A 22,023-nucleotide genomic window follows, 5' to 3' on the forward strand; every position below is an offset into this window, starting at 1 on the left:
GAGCTCGAGTTGACCATTTCGTTTTAAACGGAAACTCTCTCGCAACACGATATCGCGACGCGATATCGACACACGGTGCTTAGAAATGCAATAACGATTTTTATGAGAGGAGAGTGTTTTATGAATGTGCAAAAAATAAAAGAATAATTGATCTAAATCCGCATCGTTACGACAGACGCGAGTTCACGAGATCACTTCATAAAATCGGCAAGCGGATATTTTCTCTCTCTTTCTCTCTCTTTCTATTGCATATCGCTCAATAACGCAATCGAGATCGTAAAAAGTTACCTCCCCCCCCGTTTGCTCTCGAGAAGCAGCGGTATTAATTAAGTAGGATGCTGAGAGAGAAAGAAAAAGGGAGAGAGACGGTGTATTGATCGATCGAGAAAGCTCGTACGATGCGATATAAATATTTCGGTAGTCGAAGATCGAATTTACGATCCGATAACGGTTTACGAGTGAACGATCCGCTCGCGAGGATGCGACGCACTCGCGATGATGATTGCACTTACGGCCGTAAGCGGTAATACCATGGTGTCGAGGGCGTTTGAAGAACACCAGAGAATACCTTAACTGTGCGTTAGGTATTTTGATCGCTCGCTGAGAAAGATTGCGCGCTGTCAATTTATTAATTCCCGCGCACCAGGAGATTCGCGATTAAGCGAACGGCGCGCGCTCTTGTCCTCATACGACCGTTTCCTCAATGTCGTGTCGCGGATAATTTTTGGCGAATTTTTTTAATGATTTTCGTCATCAGCAAAATCCCTGCAATAATTCTCGCGCGATCATCCACTCTCTTCTCCACTTCACTCTGACGTACGATTGCTAAGTAATGCCGATTCATTGTTTGCACGAAAGAAACATTGGATTAACCAAAAGTATTAACTCGAATAGTATTCTGGTAACTTCAGTCGGGATTTTCTAGTTCGTTCATATTTCATCAGAAAGAGTGCGACCAAGTGCCTATAGGCCATTCTTGGCCGCACTCTTTGGTTAATACAATCGAACTTCCTTTTTCTTGTGTACAAAATATATTATTATTTAATGAATCCTTTAGAATCCTTATGATATTCAGTGCTTATGATATTCAATCAATTATATGAAAAATAAGGCACAAAGAGTTAACGCCGGAAATTTCCGCGGTTACAGCGGAAATTAATAACTTAAAACAATAAAACGACTTAATCACCGAACGTTTTGATCTCATTATTGGACTCTTCAGCTATTGACTTTTCTTTATATGCGAAATACTTGTTGACGAGGACCTAATAACGAGATGTTCAACAATCACATTTTATTGCTTTGGTTTGAGTTATAAATTTCTACCATAACACTAGCGTTAGCTTTTCTTTATATGCAAAATACTTGTTGACGAAGACCTAATAACGAGATGTTCAACGATCACATTTTATTGCTTTGGTTTGAGTTATCAATTTCTAGCGTTAGCTCTTGTCCGCCTTACTTTTCTTACATCATTACTGATTCGAATAAATAGGTACTCCCGGAACAGACGTTGAATTAGCCACGACGAGAAGAAGAATGCAAATGCGCGTCGCGGGGCTCGTGTGTATAAATAAAAGAGATCGAGGACACGCGTGCGGACGAGAGGACCACGAAAGGAAAGGACCCCGTGCAGGATCGTCGCTGTTCCGGGGGGAGGGGAGGGGTGGGGTTTCGTATAGATCGTATCGTCGCGACAATTGGTAGCCAAGATCGTGTTCAGATAAAATAGAAATCTGGAGGATGGCGGGGAGAGAACAGCTCCATTAGCCGTCGGCCTCGTCGTCACGAGAGGGGATCATCGGGCGCGCTATCCGATCGCGCGAAGCTTTAAGTGATTAACGCTGAAGTAACAATCCAGCCAGCCAACCAGCGACACGAGATACCAAACATACCGAGGCTAGAATTGCACCGCGGTTATTTAAAGTTATAGACGGACTTTCAGGCTCGAATAAAAGTCGCTATTCGGCCGCGAACGTCGGACATTATTTTCACGTCGCGAAAAAAGGATCCACGGGACCGAAAGGGTTAAAGTGCCATTCGTTATTTCGTTCTACGACTCCGGGCCGAATCTCGATAAAACCGCCGCGTGTCCCTCCCTCCGTGTCCCTCTTTCCCTTTTTCTTCCAGAGACTACGCTCTCACTTCGGCTCCATTCGCATTCCGCGCCTTCGACCGAAAGCGCATCTAGAAATGCACTTGGTCACCGACGAGGTAACACCAAAGGCCGTTGGTTGTACGGAATTTTGCATGCTAGAAAATTTCGCTATTTAATAATTAGTAAATTTGCCGATAAATATGTGTGAAATCAGTGTAAATCATAATTGTACACGGAGAAAACTGCTACAGTTACCACATTCGCATATTCTATGGTTGCCACGGTCATTCCATGGCAACTTTATGCGATTTCAAGTTAAATAGATATGGTATTAAAAGTTGCTGTTGTTATACACCCATTTGTATAGTTCCAGCACATCCATAATTCTTATAATACGTAATGATCAGTTAGTTGTTCACCCTCATATATATATAGTTACCCGAGTTGAAGGAATTTAGTTGCTTCTGTGGTCTGCAGAATAAATACTATGATGGAATTCGATATAATGATTTGGTAATAATATCATCACTGAGAATACCATTCAAACACGAGTACACAGGCAGCAAAGAGAGCTAGTGTATCATTATCAGAGTACTATAGTCACCATCTTTTCTGCATGGGCAAAAAGTAACATTAATATTTTATTGTGGCAACTATATTTACACGAGTGATATCCTTAGTATTTTCTCCGCGTGCAGAAAATGCAGTTTTGTAAAAATATCTGAAATATAATCGGGCTCGTGAGGCTCCTTTGTCAGTACGAAAATTAGTCAGGCAGGTATTTCATAATATGTGGATGACTTAATAACGCGGGCGAGCATTCTGCGCCCTCTGCGGTAGTAGCAAATACAATTAACTGACGGTGATATTTGAATTCTTAACCGATGGGACATGGGAAAAGATTTACAGAAGACCTACTGATCAAGAGATATTAACCACTCGTAATTGGTAGGCGAGATCGTGTTCGATATAACTGAAAATTTGAAACGCCGGCATAAAACAGCTCTATTATGGACAGCTTTTAACGTCAACCGCAACTGCGGACCTCTAGCAGGCAGGTATTATTTCTTTATTCTGTTACTCTAAACAACAGGTCGTTTCTTTGTATCTTCGAGTGAACAAGCCTTTGTACCTTTGAGTGAACAAGCCTTGACCCTACTTTGTCAAAAGAAAAAACGTATATATGTCAACGCAGGTATGTCATCGGTCGGTCTACCTGTAGCTTCAAAAAAAGTTAAAATGCTTTCTTTTCACAGTTTGTCACAATATATTATCGATGGGATTAAGATTATTACAAATGATCTTTTACAACACATAAGTTAATTTACTACACAGGAGTTATAAATAAGAAGAGGGCCAAATATTCACAATTTCTTTTTCTTTCATTCTATAGAAGTTATTGTAAAACTTCTTTACATATTTGAAGAGCTTTGTTAATACAATAGCTACAGTGGTCGAAGCGGACTCAAAAATGTATCCCGCAAAGAAGGCAGACAGGTAAATTTAATTATAAAGAAGTAAAGGAAGACTGTTTGCAGACGCGACGCTTATTAGGACTATTGACTTGGAATTACTCTGATGACTAGTTCAAAAACACTTCTCACATGGAAGGAACGCAGCCAGGCGTCTGACTAGGGAAGTCAGATCGTCGGATCGCGAAGAGGTGGCGACTCTCTTTCCCAGGTACCTAAAGCACTTTACTCGTCCCATAAATGGAAAATCCTCGTTCCTTCAAGCGAAGGTGCAACGTAATAGGGAGGAAGGGAGAGAAAGAAATAAAGTAGGAAAGGAAGGAAGGAAGGAAGACTTTTCTCTTTCTAGAGCTACCGGTATTACGATATCAGCTCGCGGGGGTTCTTAAACCATCACGCCATGTCCGGTTTTTCCTACCGAAGTCGCCACCAAGAAACACGTGACTGCATTTTACGTATACTTCACGGATGACGTGTACGAATAGAAGAACATCCGCGCTTCCATTAGGCAAAGGGCATGGCGAAGTTATCCTCGCGTGTTATCCACGATCGAGTGTTTCCATTAAGACACGTCGTGAGTTACGCGATCCGACGTCTCGTCGGAGGAAAAGTCGAATAGGTGAAAAAGTCGTAACAATAGACTTTCATGGTTGCTTTCATGATTATCACAATGTGAGACAATCGATGGTGGAGACCTTAGAATTTTTTTATCATGTTTAAGTGAAGTAAATGTATTGAATTAATTATTAAATTTACATCATACGATAACGTGCATTTTCTGTCGTATCGATGCAGCAACAAAATTCACTCAAAGTTACACTCAAATTTTCATATTACATCTATCATGATATATTGATTCGAGCGAGTCTTGACCATCATTTCCCTATTTCTTTCGTTCTTCTATTTCATTCTACGTGATAAGTATAAATGCAATCTGATCAATCTGCATATTTAAAATTCCTGTAAAGCATACGTCCATCGATAGAGAAAGAGGAAGGAGACTCGCTGGAAGAATTCGCCGGTAGAAGGGCGGTAGAAGGGCGAAGGGCGCTCTTAATTGGCCGCGATTAATAATTATTGAAATCTGCTGCGGGACTTGCGGGCTATTATGCGCGCCGCGGTGGTTACCATAATTGCATAAAGAGCCTACCGCCACCGTGGTTGATTAATGCGATCGGCGATAGTGCGAGCGGCAGTGCGAGCGAGGTGGAAACACAGCCTTTCGTCGGGACACGTCTCGAGCGAGTTCTCGTTTTGTTCATCGCGTGTATATTCCGATGGGACTCTTTCTCTCTCTTTCTCCTTTTCTATGATAATGACGGCACGATTGCGCTTCTTGGCTTTCCAATCGCACGGTTAATGCGCGACAAGATATCTCTAAGCAGATTAATTTGTTTTCCCACTTTTGTTTGCCCCGCTTGTACGTTTAAGCGCGAAGGAAACCGAACGCGCGTTCGCGACGTTACACGCGAGTCCATCGCGTTATCTTTCTTTCCCTCTACTGCAATTACGCTTACACCTTGTCGCATTGAAGCGCCTCTTCTTGCTAATAAGTATATAATAATCATAGTTCCTAGTAATATAATATATAGCAACTTAGTAACAACAAAATGCTCGGCGCGCACGATACTCCGTCACGGATACGCGCCGCTTCTGCCGCGCGTTAATTTGCGAAATATCGCGTTAATCGCGAGCACGGCCCAGACGAGAGATACGAAACGAAAAGCGCGGCTAGTCGCACGCGTTGAGCAACGATCGTGCTACCAAGAGGCCGCGTTCCGTGAACGTTTATCTGCGCGCGGGCGACTGATTTATTATAAGTAACGACGATAAACGGCGAGTAATCGCGGCCTAATCGGCCGGCAATTAACCTCGAGTTTCCAATTAACGAAGTAAGCGGCGATCGTATTTTTCGCAAGACCTCTGAGCAACGACCAGCCTGATTGGTCACTATTCTACCCCTTTGCATACTCCTCCCTCAGCAAAGCAGGGTAAAACACTCAATTATTGACGTATCCTTTATAGTAATTGACATTTTAGGAAAACTTGATTTTTCTGGCGACTAGCGAGAGTCTGTTCACAGTTTTAGCTGTAAAGATCTTTTTAAAATCATAGACAAATTCAACTGCAATGCTGGCCGCAAGTAAAACCAAGTTTTCCTAGAATGTTAAAAGTGGACTAACAAAGGAACACCGCGAACCCGAACTCTTTGATTTGGATATACTTTTGTGAATATGTAGAGTCATCAATACATGAAAAACGGTATATTCCATTTATGTCCTATCGCTATTTAAAGCTATGATTTACACTTTCAAAGTAAAAAGGATGATTCCACTTTTTCGTGTATTACTCTTAAATTAAAGGAGATAGAAAAAATTTTTCGAATAAAAATTTAATAATAAGTTAAATGCTGTAAATTAACATAAGCATAAATAAAAAAATATCTATAACAATTTTTTTACAATAAAAAAGATATTTTTTTATTTATGCTTCAATTTACAGTACTTAACTTATCATTAAACTTTTATTCGAAAAATTTTTTATATCAATTACAGTACTTAACTTATCATTAAACTTTTATTCGAAAAATTTTTTTCTATTTCGTTTTACTTAAAAGTAATACACGAAAGAGTGGAATTGTCCTTTTCACTTTGAGAATATAAATCATACTTTTAAATAGCAATATAAAATAGGACACAAATGAAATATACCGTTATTCATGTATAGATTTACTCTACATACTCACCAAAGTGTATCAAAATCAAAGAGTTTGGTTTCGCAGTATTCCCTTGTAAGAGCCAATATTGGCCATTAATTGGTCAAAACTTTCTTTGACTAAAGTAACCGGTAAATTGGTAATCAGAATTATTGATTGGTATATATGAAATAAAAGAATGATCAATTACAACAGAACAGAATACTATATCTCCTTTACAAAATCTTATAGCAATTTTTACTATAAAATTCTCTCCGTATGAAGATACATGGATATGCGTCAAAGCAGATGTCAATAATCGGATGCTTTCACCCTATCATCGAACGCTTTCGTAGTGTCTCGATGCGGCGCCGACGGTGAGACATATTTGCAAATATTAGCCGTATAAAATTCAACTGTATCCCACCTCATTTTGCTTACATTGCGGTGTTTCACGTTCCGTTGCCGGCTCCGACACGAGAGAGTTGGGGAGCTGTACACGCAAGGGTTATACCGCTAATTCCATAACAACAAGAATTATATCGAAAGCAGGACTCTGGACATCGAGACACGCACGGAACAAACCGTGTGGAAAAAAGCTTGCGCGCGAGCGAGCCAAAAAGCCTCGAACGGTGTACCGAGGTAGTCCATAAGTCAGACTCAAGGCGGTGCGGATACCCGAAGATATCCATGAGGAACGACCCGGCGCGCCTTCTTATCCACGTCCGATCTGGTCGGACATTATAGGTGCTCGACAAGGTGGAAAGGAGACGCCAACGCCGAGCGTCGGCCAGCTCGAGGAGGAAAGACGGAGATCGAGCGCTCGCTCGCGACGGCGGTGGCGGCGGCGGCGGCGGCGGCGGTGGTGGCGGCGAAGGAGACGCAGAAAGAGCGAAACGCCAGACAGGGAGGAAAAGAGAAGAAGAGAGAAAGGGCGGGTGAAAAAAGATTTTATGAAAATCGATCCCGGGTGTGGAAGTGGTCGCCGCCTCTCGATCGCGGGCCCCAGGTTTCCACACGTGAACGTGGTTTTGCTCCGCCCCTGAAAGTAACCGCGGTCGGGTCCGGAGAACCGCCTAGTCCGGTCACCTTGGTCGGAACCAGAAGCATGGAACGACCCATCGGTCCCTCCCCGGTCGTGCCTGTCCTCGTCTGTTTCTCTCCCTCGGTCCCTCGCCTCTTCATGTCGGACCCATCCCTGCTCCGAGAAGTCTGACCCTACTCGACCGGCATCGCCGTCGCCTCCCGCACCGCGGCTTCTCCTCGTCCCGCTACTCCAGCTGGAGAGGTGACTGTCCAGGACAGTTTCAAAGACGCAGTCACCGGCTGCACCACGTCCTGGAGGCAGTCCCGTGTTACCTCACAGACACACGCCCGCGCACACAAACACCGGTGTGAATTCGAGATAAGTGCGCGCTTTCCGAGGATCGGAAGAGGCATGTGGCTGACAGACTGAACGGATATCTGGACAGATCAATATCGAAGATACCAGAGTGATCCGATTTCCGCTTCGCCTGAGGTATCTTCTGATGACTCAAGGACTCGCTTATGACTTCACGGTGATCTTGGAAATTGTTGGGCTGTTGCCGTCCAGCTGGCGGCGGACGGAAGTGACTGATATGTTTTGAGATAGTGGAGGAAGTGCTGCCTCGCAGCTAGTTCTGTGACGAGCGTGTTGGTGGACAGTGGTGAAGGATACACTCTGAAACTCGACGGTGACTCGAGCAGGACGTTGCGGCGAGGATCAATTGGATACCAATCAAGATCAAGTGGAGAACACTGGTTATTGGTGGGTAATCATAGGTTACGTTATCAGGGGTTTTCGCGCGGCTGACGACCTGCCGATTGAATTAAATTCCCGCCTCGAGGGCACAAGTGAGACGGTTGCACTAGTTGCATAGGATTCTCGGCTCGACTAACTATTCTGGTTCTGCTAGATCAGAAGCTCTTGGCTTCTCGAAGCTTCTCGAGAAACGAGAAGTCTAGACAGAAAAGAGACTGTCGCTTAAGGAGATCTTGAGAAACAAAAAAGTCTAGACAGAAAGGAGACTAGCATCACTAAGAATGATGTTTATGAAATATAAAGGAGAGATGTAACATGTCAGAACGGATATCCCTTCGAAGAAAGGAAATGGCCTGATTGTGATCTCCGTTCGGCAGGTAAAACTTAGAGGACTTCTCATTGTTCAGGTGACTGAACGAATTCTCGAGCTAAAGTTTGTGATTTCTTTAATGACTCGGGAATGGACTATAGATAATTAATGTGAAGCGAATGAGAGGAAGTTACAGCTGAACGAGAGTGCTCGATCTAGTGCAACGTTGAGCAAGTGTTCGTCCCGTCGGAGACCTTAACAGCGTCGAAGCAGTATGGGACAAATCGGTCGCGAATGCACGGACACTTTTCAGTTCAACAATTTGCATTACTAGAGTCATCAGCCGTTTGCCAGATAAAGGGCAGCGTCAATTATTTGATCGTCAAGGTACACGAGTCAGGAAGAGGAGGAAAAAGTGAAAAGTGACACGCGAGAAAATACTCGATCGCTCAGATAGACTGAAAGAACACACGATTGTGCGTCTGCTAAATTACAAGACCTTCCTCGGTCGAATATACTTCCACAGGACGAGAATGTCAAGCGCTGACTGATAACACGTAAGTACGAGATATTTCAGCCTAAATAATAATCTACGCGTTGTTAAGCGACGCATACCAAAAATGACTCATACGCATATGAAACCAACAATCTTTAACCATTAGTCAACAAGGGTCGGATCTCATTCAAAGCGCTATTGTTGTTTGCCTTCATATGTACAAGTTGTTCCCAGTCAGTGACCAAAAATGTAACGTAATCAGCCTTTTAAGGACTTTATAACGACTTTATAACGACAATGTCGCTAGCATAGTGTATTTAGAAACTGGATCGAACTCGATCCAACCTTGTTATTGTTTCAGCCATATGTCTTGTTGACTCAGGGTTAAATACCCCTGGAATACATCGCTGATCGTAAATTCGACATTAATCGCCGAGGTAATACTAATTTCCGGGTTTTCGTGAATCGCAGTCGCGATGTGTGTAATCACCGCGATCGGGAGTTAACGACTCCGATACATGTACGCAACTCGTACCGTTGGGCGCGCAATGGCCGCTTATCAGGATGCGCGCTTATATCACGATCATAGTGTATTTATTACTGGCACACTGACGAAGCTCGTTATCACGCGCGTTTCCGTGTATTGACATTAATTAGTGATAACAATTGCGGCGGTAGCTCGCGCGGAAACTGCGGCAACCGTTGCTCGCGCGCTGCTCGTAAATTTCCATGAAAGACGCGCGACACGCGGCCTGACGAACGTGCGGCTGAGGGGAAGCAGGGGGTGAGGATGGGTTGGAAAAAGGTTGAAAGTAACTGAGTTCGCAAGAGATACCGATCGGACGCAAATGAAAATCCTGCGCGACGATCGGCAGCTAATTTGTGCGCTGGTAAGGTAAAAGTACCGAATAACGCTACTCACTCAAATAGCGCCACTTTAACTTGTTTTGTACACCTAATAAAATATATCTGATTAAAAGAGTCAAAGAATTCCGAGAAAGCAATCGTGAAAGTATATCAAATGGCTCAAAGCAAGTATGTGAAAATATAACGTTATTTTCCGTGAAGGGCAGTTTCAAAAGCTCATATCGAGAATCCGTCACTTTTGATTATCTACGATATGAGCTTCTTTTTAAGTATCTACTATGATAAAATAACCTGTAGAATGATAAAATGAGATATTTTTGGGTTGTAATACAAAATGTTTTAGTTTTGTATGATTAATATGAATTAAACTGAATTAAAAATTCCTGCTGAATTAAAAATAATAAAATAATAAAATATTATACAATTATATGGTTTTTGTATAATATAATAGAGGTGGCGGATTTATGTGCACATAAAAACATTATGTACACAAAACCGTCATAGATATGCAATAACATTTTAAAACAAATTAGTAGGAGTTAAGATGCTTATTATTTTGAATTAATAAATATATATTTGAATATATAACAGATATAAAAATTTCATTTCCTTTACTATAATTAACTATATTAGAAACAGATTAGATAAGGTGACGTCATTTGGGACATAGTAACGTAAATCGAGACATTCCAACAATTTCAGTGGGCGTAATTCGGTACATTTGCAGTTCACACTTAATTTTTGTATACATAAATAATTTTGTTTATGTTCAATTTTTATACGTTTTACTAATTTACAATATTAACATTAGATAAAATTTATAGACTTACCTAGTACCGCTTTGTTTTTTTTTAATAATCTCTTAAAAATTAGTTCTTGTTTAGAGTGACGTAATTCGGTATGTTTACTTTATCTGTCCAGATTCGATCATGATTACCGCAAAAAGCGCTGATAATTTTCACGAGGTTGACGGGGACGCGCGGTGCGCGTTGCAGGGCGAACCCACCGCCGATAATTATCGATGTGGTCGGTTCACCACCCGCGAAACCGCCGCTGCAGCGGAAAGGGCAACAGCTGCCCCGGCAACATATACCCGGTGTCCCGCGAGTCTCGCGGTATTGCGGGAGATCCGTACCGTGTGACGAGCGGCGCGACGCGGCCTCGCGTGACGGAACTTTGGTGATTTAAGACGAGCGGCGGTGATTAACGGCCTATCGACAATATCGAGAACAGCCCTTGTAATTGTAAGAGCGATTCGATGTTAGTTGCCGACCGGTATCAATTAGTTTCGCTCATTACCGTTAATTATTGCGGGGAGGGAACGCCGCGGGGGGAGAGAGAGAGAGAGAGAGAGAGAGAGAGAGACGCGGTAGTGTTCCAATCCTTTCGGCTGGATATGTAGATGCCGAGCCGGAGACCGGAGTTGAGGCTGATTGGTTTTGTTGGCTCGCCGTTTAGCGCAATGCACGGCTGCAGGGAATTCTCGCGATTCTCACGTGGGATACCGCGGGCTTTCTTTCTACATTAAGTTTGCTTCACTTAATTTCTGCGCGGAGAGAATATATTATAGCTTTTCTTTCATATAAATTCTTCTCGATTTTACTATGTTTCTAATGAGGTAGAAGGTAGCAGATGGTCAGTAAGATATATCTTGCAAATTTTGCTGGAAACAGCTAATATTTTAATAACATATTTCAGCTCCCAGAATATAAGTAGAACATATAAAACAAACTTTCTTAAAGTGAATTAGTGAATAGTCACTGATATCAGTTATGATTATAGCACTTTCAGTGCTATACTTATGACTGCAATCAGTGTAAATTCACAGTTTTCAGTGATATTTGACTGATTCATTTTAAGAAAGAAATAATAGTCATTTATCACAGAATATCGATCTATTCCTTATAAAATACAAAAAAAAATATAAAATTCTGCAGCGATTCTGTACTATAAAATTCTTTTCGTGTAGAAAGAGAAAAATTAATAATAATTAAGAATAATTTTATGATAATAATAATTCTTTAGGGAACGCTGAAGAGAGTAACAAAAAGAAATGCTAAAGATGCATTTTTCAGAAAACGCTGTAAAAATCATTGTAAAAACATGTTATAGAAATCCTTTCAAAAACATCGACGTACGATTCGTCATGACGGGCTGCAGTGAAAAACAACACACAAAATAATTCAATGCTTTTCATACAGTTACTTTAAAGCTATTTTAGTTCGCGTTATTTTAGACGGAGTGGCGATTCGATATATTTTTTGATGGTAGCATGAGCAACGTGCTACCGATAAATCGCGAATTGTTCCGCGCGCCGGCCGTGTTATCGGCCGGCGGTTATCACAATCGAAAATACGAAACATTTTACTGCATGGCATGCGACGTAAACCGTCACATCTAGTGCACACGATAGACGTAAACAACGGCCGTCATACTTTCGTTATCGAGTCGGCTTTTATCTGAGACACGAAATTGAAAACGAAGTGTCCCTCCGAGCACGGATTTTCCGACTGCACGAGAACGGTAGAAATTTGCGGGGAATGAGTCGAAATACGGCCGAGACGAAGCACGAGACTACGGCCGGAGCTGTGCTCAAAATAATTGAAGAAGAAGTTAGCGTTTTTTGAGTTCAAAGGGCCCGTAGATATCGATTTATCGAGATTCAGAGTGCCAGACACGTCGTCGGCGGTGCAGCATCTGTTCCTCGAGATATTTTCCAGAGCCGCCATCACCATGGTCTGGTCGTACCGTTACCTGAACACTTCTCACTTCTTTTTCTCATCCACCAACTCTTCCCCCTCCATTTCCCTCCTTCTCCTCACCCGGTCGCGACCTGAGAGCGCCTTTATTCCGCGCGGCAATTAAAATCGTCCTTTGATGCCGGTCGCCGGATGCCCGCCAAGAAGAGAATTCCACGCGTCGCCATAAAGATTATCCGCGAGCTCTTGTCTTGTGCTTAGAAGAAGGTTACTCGCCCTTATCATCGCGTAAAAAAAACATCAGGGGAATGCGCGTAGCGTAGGAGACTCGGCACGGAAAGTACGAAAGAGCCGGTGTTTCTCTAAAGAGTCATCTACAATGGGATTGAGAATATTACAAGAATAATCGACTGTGGTTGATCACTTTGCTTACTGCTTACATCTTACTGTCTACTGCCAATCCCATTGCAGATGAACCTTAAGTTTATTCGCTCGAGCTAAGATGCTTAAAATTTTACGAGGATTTGACGGTATATTTGTCGCAGTAGAACATATTTCCACTTGAAGTTCCATGTGACTCGTTTGCGCCGTTAATGAGATATTTAATACTGAATATCGTAATTTTACGCAATTTTATGCAATAGAAGCAATACAGATGACTATTATTCTAGTATAGAGAGTGATAGCAGCCATCCGAGTAGAAAAACTGATCGTTACAATTGTCGCGTATCAAAAAACGCGGTTAGCGAAATAAATGAATGAAAACGTAACTTTGTTCGGTAAATAATGAATTTATGAGCAGCTTCTTTGATGCGCTACTGAAAATACGCTCCTTGCGCGCCCTGCAGGGGCGCTTACCTGGCGAATGGTCTCCTTAAAAACCCAATGTCGACGCGAAATCAATCGTGCGCTCGCATCGCATCGAGAGCGATTGGCGGCGGGAACGGCTGATTATTCTTCGCGAGGGGGATCGCGATTACGCAATTATTTAATCGCGTGTACAATCTGAGCGTGCACGTGTTCGGCAACGAGGTGAAATGTTAACACGGCGAGTGACTCCGTCAAACGAGTGGGCGTAAAATCGATTCCGCACACGGTCGACGAGCGTCGGTACGAGCTCCATAAAAATTACGTGCTGACGAGCGTTCCCGAGATAGATAATTAGCGAAGCTATTGTTGCCAGTTAACATACACACACACACACACACATGTATATACACCAGGCGCGCGCACACACGCGCACACACACGCAGGCTCTATCGCAGTGCGGGAAATAGCTGTTTAGATAAAACTCGTGGAGAAAGAATGGCGGTGCCGGCATATTTCGATGTATCGCGATACGTATTCATGAAGTTATCGTTGACTCCTTCAACATCGTCCTGTTTGTACGGCGCGTTATCTCCCGCGCTCAAAGCAACGATAAGAACAATACATTTGTCATAAAAACTTGCGAAATTCATCGGTCACATCCCGCCCGATCTCCCCGAACGACCCTTTGCGCCAGAATTTCCTCAGCTTTAACGGTGTTTAGCGTTAATTTTAGAAAGCGTTCGCGCTGGGAATGTTGGAGCGAACGTTTCTCAAAACAAAATGTATCGCTGCGTGTGTGAACGCCCAAAAAAATATAATTTCATCTTTGATGGAATTTTTTTGTGTATGCCCTCTGTGTAAGAAGATCTTCTTGTGTAAGAAGATTCTTCTAAGGCTAAACGAAAAATATTCTAATATCCAAAAAAGAACCTGAGATTTGTCCAAATGCTAATTCCTGCTAATTCCTGCACGGAAAAAAAATTTGGTTGAATTAACCAAATATCTGGTCGAATATGAACGATCCAGAAATTCCGATTGAAGTAACCCGAATTCTGTTTAAGTTAACAAGATCTTTGGTTGACTAACTAAACATGTCTGATAAATAACCAGACTTGTTTGGTTAGTCAACCAAAAATCTTGTTTACTTAACCCTTTCGTGCCTCCGGCTTTCCCAAAAAAGATGCGTTTTATGTGAAGACAGTTCTATAAGTTTTTGGAAGCGCTGATTTAAAATCAACTATCAAAATTGAAATTCAAAATGGCGGATTCAAGCTGATGGTTATGAAATGCTAAAATATCGATATATTCAAAATAAAAGTTTGAATTGTTTTTTTTCTGAATATTAATTATAATTCGAATGTAAAAATTTCAATATTAATTATAATTCGAATGTAAAAATTTCAAGTCAAAATAATATATTTCGGATAACTATTACAAGGAACTTCTGAGTACATTATTGCCAGTATGCAAATATGTCCGCAAAAAGTGAGTAGAGTTGCAAAAAAACGACCGCCATAGTATACAATAGCACGGGTGAAAACACAAGATCTTTCTAATTGATAAAGCTATCATGTACTGCTGTCAGATTTTAAGTATATAATTAGCATTAATTCAATAAATTTTCGACATAATAAAAAGTTATTCTTCACTACCTAAAAGTTAGATTTTTAGTAAAGTTTAAATAACTATATTTTATTGAAAACATAATATTTCAAAGTGTGCGATGGTTTGTACATGTAGCTTGAACCTTCATCTTTAAAACAAGTTAAGGTAGAAGTCGATAGGACTATTTGTTCAAAAATTATAATGATTTTTGTAAGTGGGACATATATAACCCAGAGACGAAAGGGTTAAACAGAATTCGGGTTACTTTAATCAGAATTTTTGGATTGTTCATATTCGACCAGATATTTTGTTAATTCAACCAAACCTTTTTTTCATATGTAATTTCATATTCTAAGCGAGAACTTTCATCGACAGAGTATCCCTCCTCTAAATGAAGTGGACACTTAATTAATACAAAATCTATTAGATATTATCCTAAATTTTTAATCGAGAAGAGTTTATTTACTTGAAGCAATATGTCTCCTTACACTGTTAAATATTGGAGGGTCAAATTTAAACCAATTTCTTGAGTTAAATAATATTTAGTTATTTTTAACTATCATGTGTGTCAAAATTTACTATTTTAACACAAAACATGTGTTTAAGAAAACAACCACATCTAATCAACCCATTTAAAACATACTAAAATATTAAGTCATTTTTTACTAAAACAAAGGTTACATTAACGTGCACATAATAAAAAATAAACTAAATTTTAGTCAAATTTAATACATTTCTTAAGTTAAATTATTTAACTCCATTACATTGGTTAAATTAACGACATATTTAGTAGGAGCAGTGGCGACTTATAGGAATGGTTCAAAATAACTCAAATTGAGTATAATTTGATACTACGGATTTAACAGTGTACCGCGCAGAGGCGGCCGAAATACGCCACGCAAAATTACGCGCACGCATAGGTCCGATAGATCGTGGCCGAGGCACCCTGTATAAGGGGGTTGCCCACGTGGACATACATACGACTATCGGCCGCTCATAAAGCACGACCCCGCGTAGGCCTCTCTCTCGCCATGGAACAATGCCTGTCCGCTGTATCGCGATACCGTCGTACGTACTCGCTTTTGGTATCGGACTCGCCTTTTATCGCGACGCGATGCTACGCTCCTACGTCGTCGTAGTCGTCGTTGTCGTCGTCGTCGTTGTCGTCGTTGTCGTCGTCGTCGTCTCACCATCGCTCGTCGTTGTTCCCGCCGCGACAAGTGTCGCGACATGCGGGTGGATCTCTGTTCTTTACTTTTCTTTCCCCTCCTTCTCCCGTCGCGCACGAATCGGACGTTCATAAATAGGCGCACATGTCAACGCGGTCGTCAACGATCTAAATATTACTACGATCGAGCGAACGAAAATATGTCTTGTAATTATCTCGAGTTGAGAACAGAAAAGAAGCTTCCACGTTACAAGCTTATGAAGTTTAAACTGAGAGGAATTTACGCATGTCTTTTGAATTTGAACGCAAATGATTCACCGAGTGTAAATTAGGCACTGATACCGAGTAACACGTCGGCCGGTGAGAATCGCGCGTCGTAATTTAGTCTGTAAACGGCATCACTTGAAAATTACTCGTGGTCGAGCCCGCAATGGTAGGCCAGAACATACTCCTATCGGCCGCTGCGCGATAGGTTATCGCACTACCGGGTGCTCTTCGGTGATTACTTCACATCCGCTTTGAAACAGTCATCCCTAATCAGGGTCTTTCTAGCGACGAGGTCGGCCACCTTCCGGCTGCGTTTCACTCTTTTTTACAGGTGACTTGAAGTGCTCGCGCGAGATATTATGTATTCACGAACGAACTTGTCCCACGATTAAATTCTCGCGCTCGGGAATTCAAGTGCTTCGTTTATTTTGGAGGAATTAGTTCGATATTAACTAATGGGTTCGCTACGAGAGTAAAGTGAGCTCGAGGTCTTCACCGTTTTATGCGCGATTTTTCGCTCAGAGTGGACACGAAACTTTATAGTTTTGCTAGAGTGCGCGTTGTCGCGCGCCATTGATTGCCAAGTGCATATAAAACTCTTCCTTATGTACTAATTTCATATAGCGATATCATAATTAAAATAATGAAGATATCGGAAATACACATATAATTGAAATATCATAATAAAAAATATATAGAACGCCCCAAAACTGTCGGGATACTAACCACTCAAAGTCTTCCCAAGTCGAAATTTTAATCTTACTTTCGATCTCAATGTTTCATTTAACGCTTACACTGAGACAAAATACTTGAACATTTATTTGTGGGATGCAAAGTTCGTTTCTGCGAAATAAAATCATTTTCTGTGAAATAAAGTCTATTTCTGAATGAACTTTAAATCCTGCAAATGAATTTTTAAGTATTTTTTAAGTATTTTTCAGTATACCTTGATATTCTGAAACCTGTATTAACCATTTTTTATTATATTTCATTTACTAGCTTTGCCGAGAGATTCTCTTTAGAACCTACAAGTGACATATTGTGCGTCATATAACATTTAAAGGTGCTAAATATGCTTCATTTTCGATACGCATTAAACATACACTGATTCTTTAGAATATATATATATATGTGTTAGAAAATTCAGGTCGAGAGTAGAGCTACAATTTCGACTCGGATTATGTGGCAGTATAAAACTGCCATCTTGACTTTGTTCGTTGAAAATCAATGCGATTTACCATTATGCATGCACTACGTTAATTTGAACATTGAAATTCAACACTCACCATTCTGCGTTGAAATCCACCAAATGCCCAGCCAGGTCCTTCAGTACTCATCGATGAAACGCACTGTTACACAGTCCCACGTTGGCCGTCACTTGATTTCACTCGCGACGCGATTGGTACTTGTATTTTTAATGACGTTTCTTTTTGAATATTTTGACAGCCGAACGAAAACGAACGGTTTAATCTCGAATTAATGTCGACACGGAGTTTAATGAATTTACGGCTTCGTTTAATGAATTTGTTCGCTGAGTGTTTATCTTGGTACATCCAGTTCTGTCACTTCGTGGATGCACACGCCGTACAATCAAATTCATCATTCTTCGGGAACATGCCTGCAAATCGCGTGAAAACTCACGAACTGAAAATCAATCGCGCCGACCGTAACATTGCTCGATATCGTACACGAAATGATCGAAGGTGGCGTGAAGATCTCACGCACGATGACTTTACAATAGTCATCGCAAAGAAGCCGGGAAAGATTACTCCCTAGCTTAGGGAAGATTACTCCCTAACTTAGAGATGATTATTTCTCAGCTCAAGATTATTTCTCTCGGATCCGAAGATTACTCCCCAGCTCAGGGAAGATTACTTCCCGATACAACTCCGCAGTATTTTTTGCGAAGTCTACTCCACAATGTTTTTGCGAAATTTATGTTCGCAATATTTCTTCGAGTTTTTAACGAGATAAAATCTAATTTTATGAACAATCGTAGAGTATGAAGAACAATCGTAGAGTATGAAAAAAGTAATCGCGACACAAATGTAAGCACAAAGAATCGAAAAATCTTGATACACTTGGGAACGAAACCGACGACTTGGATCAACGAAAAGACACATCAAAATTTGCGTGTTTTTCACATATATATTTATCACGATAAAACTAATTCTGTCTTCGGAAATGCATATTTATGATGCGATAAACTTCGCCGATTTTAAACTACATTCGTAATACGCAAATTGATTCTTATCGAAATCTTGAAGCTTTCTCTCGCGGAATTTTTACCAAATTTATTTAACGAGATCCTTCTTTGCAAAACGTAATAGCAACGCGGATATGTAGGAATCTAAAAAGCTAATGTCCGCAACAACTACTGCATCTATTAACGCGAACAAAGTAACAGCGCGTTTCGCGAACTTGTTGGCGCAATTCTGATGTGCATAATGGTTCAAAACAACTAGGGAATTACTGAGTGAATAATTCTATGGAGACTGCATTAAGTTTAGAGCATCAAGCAGTCAAGATTATCACGCTTATATAAATATATTTACTCAAGATTATACGCTAAGAGAGTTATTAGATAATCGAAATATCTATGCAGTAATATAGGCAATGGAAGAAACAATTCCCTAATTGTTTTGAGAAATAAATTTCATACAACGGCACATATATACTGAGAAAAAATTCGGTATATTTTGGTTGTAATTGCATAATGAAATAATTATAGTCAAGAGAACAAGTTTTACAGTAAATGCTGCTGCAGCGTTAAGAATAATAAACTAATATTGCAACTGTTACTTTTTATGAGAACAAGGAAATGCATGGCAGACACTAAAAATGACTATAATTCTAGAAAAATTAATCATTTTTATTTTCAGTATATAAGTGAAAAATCTACAAGCACAATTAAAATGGAAAAATCTACAAGTAAATCGCATCGATTTCAACGAATCTTATAAATACCCGCCACTTTAAATCCCATCACCTTTCAGTTATCAAACCCATTTTTTCTCACTCACCGAAATAGCAGAAGTCAGAGTCGACCACGTTCAGCTTTCATATCTGTAACAAAAATATATATCGCTCGTTAGATTTGAAAGTTCAGATTAAGGAGCAGGTATAGGCAGGTAGAGCTAGTTAACCCTTTGTAATCGCAATTCGACAATTTTTACTTGAACGACAGTTTAAGTATGTGCCACAGTTGTCGATCGGAAACGATTGGATGCGAGAATATAGAAAAAATTAAAATAAACCTACCTTCCAGCCGACTCTGCTCGGCCCGAACCGGATCCTCCGGTGCAGCATCCGCATTCACCGAAACTGAACTACATCCATCGTACAGCTATAATCTCCATTAAATCTGAAACAAAAAAGCAAGTTTTCTGGTTAGTTACAATTATATATATATATATATATATATATATATATATATATATATATATATTGAACTCAAGATAGGGTAACTGTCTTTGAAACCGATCTGAGTAAAAGGTGGTAGTTGCTCTCAAGATTCGAGAGTACTGGGAACAACACGGATCGAGATCTAGCAACAATTCGGACAGCCAATTGAGATAGTCAATTGGCATTGCGAAAAAGAGACAATGATGAGATTTGCATGCCTTATCCGCGGTAGGATTATTTCGTTCTCGCTCGATTGTCAAAAATTGTCGCAGTCGCTACGCGCGGAACACGACGGAAAGGCTCGCCGGTATGTAACCGAGCATCTCCCGCTTTCCATAAATCGCGCCGATGTGAACCGCTCGGCGAACACGAGTGCCGGTTTTTTCGACAAGGGGAAGGAGACCACTCGCGCCGATCTGAAGTGGCACCGAGTCCCTAACGCGTCTTCGACGACGCCACGTTCGACCACGTCTATCCGTGTACGTGTACGTGCACACGCACACACACACACACACACACACACACACGGGGAAACGCACGTATGCGTGGCCATGTGTGTGGGTGGATGCAACCAAGGCGGCACACTGTGAAAGCGATCGTTGGCCTCTTAGGCCTAATTAGTTGTCGCTTGGCGTCACGTCTCGTTCCCAGCCGAAAACCCAGGTCGGCCACGTTGACGAACGCGGCGATGACATCGTCATCCGACATCATCGGGACAATTCGACCTTTCCTTCTACTTAAACCCCAGTCCCCAATAGGTGTAGCAAGCGTTTTTAATGGTAGGTGAAACCTTAAATTGAAGTTTAAGCTCTGTTCAAATGCATCAAACACATTGTTAGAACAGAACTTAGACTTAAATCCAACACACGAAAGAAAAAAATATGGTGCATATAACCCAAAATATTGTGAGCAACGTACTCGTATCATCTTAGTCATTTTTCTGTACTGTTTTTACTGATTCAATCATAAACATTTTTACTGATTCATTTTAAGAGAGTAAACTTAGCTGAGAGGAAGTAATTCTTTAACTAAAAAAGCTGAGACTAGATTCTAGGCTGTCAAGGCACCGGGAAAAACACTTCTTGTCAGAAATTATAGGCTTTAGAGCAAAAGGCCGGAACTTAGAACTTCTTGGTAAACTAACAGTTAAATTATGTCTGCTTTATTTAATTAAAAGGAAAAACAAAAACAGACGTATTATTTAACTGATAGTTAGCTTACCAAAAAGTTGGGAAAATCGGTACTTAATCCTTTCCGCTCGCGTTTCGTGGCGTTTAAGCAATTTGCTTCGAGCCATCTTCTGCCGCGATTTTTTCTTTCGCTCGCGGGAAGATCTAAATCCAGAAGATGTTCGCGCAAATATCGAGAGCGAGATATTTCGCAGCGGCATAGCTCACGTCCTTAATCTTCGTACAATCGTGCGCCGCGAGCCGACCGCGAACGGAATACATGCGAAACCGTTACGAGCGCGCGTCGCCTTCTTCGTTTTCTCGAATTTAGGTAGGCGTCTTTCAGGTCGATTCGATGTCGTTATATAAGCGCGAAGCGCGATTTTTTTCGAAGATTTCGCGGTGAAAGTGCCCGGCTTCTCGGCATGAGCTATCGGGAGCAGATGGCCGCGGTGGTGCGCGACATCCGCCACTTTCGAAAACGTCATCTCTTCTTTTGGGGATCGTGTGCGAGTCTCGCGCGTAAGATAATGCAGCAAGAACCCACAGATTTCGCGAAATCGAAAGCGAGCTTATTGCCAAGCTGAAGTCATGCATTTCGGAATTCAGACCTGGTCATATTGACCTTCTCGAGTAACCAAGTCCGCAGTAGGATATTCAGATAGCGAAACTCACCACGTATAAGACATTGTATCGCGTATCGCAGAACAGCAGCATGTTTGTCGGCGCGATTTCGCCTTTCACCGGATTATTATGTTTTAATAACGCGCGTCGCGTTTGTGTGTATTTCACGACGGTCATTTTTGCGCCGGCAGGGCGAACAAGTTGGGAGAAACAGATCTCGCGGAGAAAATTAGCCGAGTCGTCGTGCCGATAAAGGAAATTCGGCGTGGCTTATCGACGGCCGCGCGCAGACGGTTATTACTTTTATCGTCGAGTACCGATGCACTTACGTCGACGTATCCGTGATACACTGAGAGAAAAATGTATGATATTTGGAACTATAATGGCATAGTAAAAATATTATAGTTAGGAATATAATTTTTATAGTAAATGTTACCATAATATTTGTAATATTTACAATATAAGTATAGTATAACTGACCCGTGTAAAATTTTTACCAAGAATTATAATTATTTGAAATAAAAAATATGGTAAGGTGGCAAATATTGAATGGTA

At 41.2% G+C, this 22,023-nt stretch overlaps 1 protein-coding gene across 1 annotated transcript in view; it reads left to right on the plus strand.

Annotated features, from left to right (window-relative positions):
• Positions 1-7,497: 7,497 nt before the first annotated feature.
• The window catches only part of LOC116844739 (GATA-binding factor A-like), a 73,052-nt gene continuing 58,526 nt past the window's right edge, over positions 7,498-22,023 (plus strand). Inside the window, exon 1 of the mRNA XM_032816713.1 lies at positions 7,498-8,915. The gene's annotated coding sequence lies outside the window, so the exon portion shown is untranslated. The remainder of the gene's footprint in view (positions 8,916-22,023) is intronic.

This window comes from Odontomachus brunneus, unplaced genomic scaffold (genome assembly GCF_010583005.1).
Source record: "Odontomachus brunneus isolate Ranch 3 - 2012 unplaced genomic scaffold, Obru_v1 Obru_scaffold_003, whole genome shotgun sequence".
In the NCBI taxonomy this organism is placed as follows: Eukaryota; Metazoa; Arthropoda; class Insecta; order Hymenoptera; family Formicidae; genus Odontomachus; species Odontomachus brunneus.